Genomic DNA, 953 nt, shown 5'->3' with positions numbered 1-953 from the left:
AACTTTATTCAAATAGTTTTATTGTTTACAGGAAACATTTTGAATGAAGTTCTTTATGAATTCGAAAACACTTGTACTAATTGTCCTTACCTCATTTTAGAATCTTTCAAAGAAGTAAATAGAAAAAGAAGAAGAGAAGAAGAGAGAGCCTTTGTTAAAAATAGAAAAACCGTGAGTTATTCACGCATAATCGTGAATTTCTATTTTTTAGTTTTCTTTATAGAGGAAAGGAAGGCGATGGATCATTTTGTGCCCTTAAAGTTCATTGCTCGTCTTTTCTCATAGTTTACAACACAAAACTAAAGCCAGTTGCCTTATGTCTGCTCGTTTTAAGACACATGTCGTTGCTGTCAAAGACCTCATTTTAAAAATGACCGTGATTACACCATGTCTACATTAATCAACAACTACCAGCACATTCTACCCTTTCAGTCACTACCTGTTTCTTTTCTCTCTGTCTCTTTAACACTGCACAAGAAGCACTATTTCTTCCATCATAATAGGTATGTTTATTGAATCTATCTTTGTGACAGCATTTTCTATTCATTTACATCTTTTTGTAATTCCAATAGTTACAACATCTGTTGTAGTCCCAAACATACGTAGTTTAAACAATATCTCACTCTTTTTTTCTTTTATTCACTCACTAGTAGCTCTTACCTTAAACATTTACAATATTCCTTTTCCAACAATCCAACCCATGCCTTTAATTCATACATGAACATTTCTTTCTACTTTCAGCAATAACTTCCATACTCTAACATAAGCTAATACAGCCTTATTAGTAAAAGGTTGAACAGTAAATAACTTTCCAACGGATAAGGAATCATACCTCAATTGTGTCAATTCAGTCATTCACATAATTTCCTTCATCTTTCTTTTCTTTTTTGATTTTCCATACATTTCAAGCTAAAACATCACTCTTTGCTGTTGTTCATTGCTTGTTGATATAA

The sequence above is a fragment of the Rhizopus microsporus genome (genome assembly GCF_002708625.1).
Source record: "Rhizopus microsporus ATCC 52813 unplaced genomic scaffold scaffold_29, whole genome shotgun sequence".
Lineage (NCBI taxonomy): Eukaryota > Fungi > Mucoromycota > Mucoromycetes > Mucorales > Rhizopodaceae > Rhizopus > Rhizopus microsporus.
The sequence above is the reverse complement of the archived record's forward strand: the minus strand, read 5'-3'. Positions refer to the sequence as shown.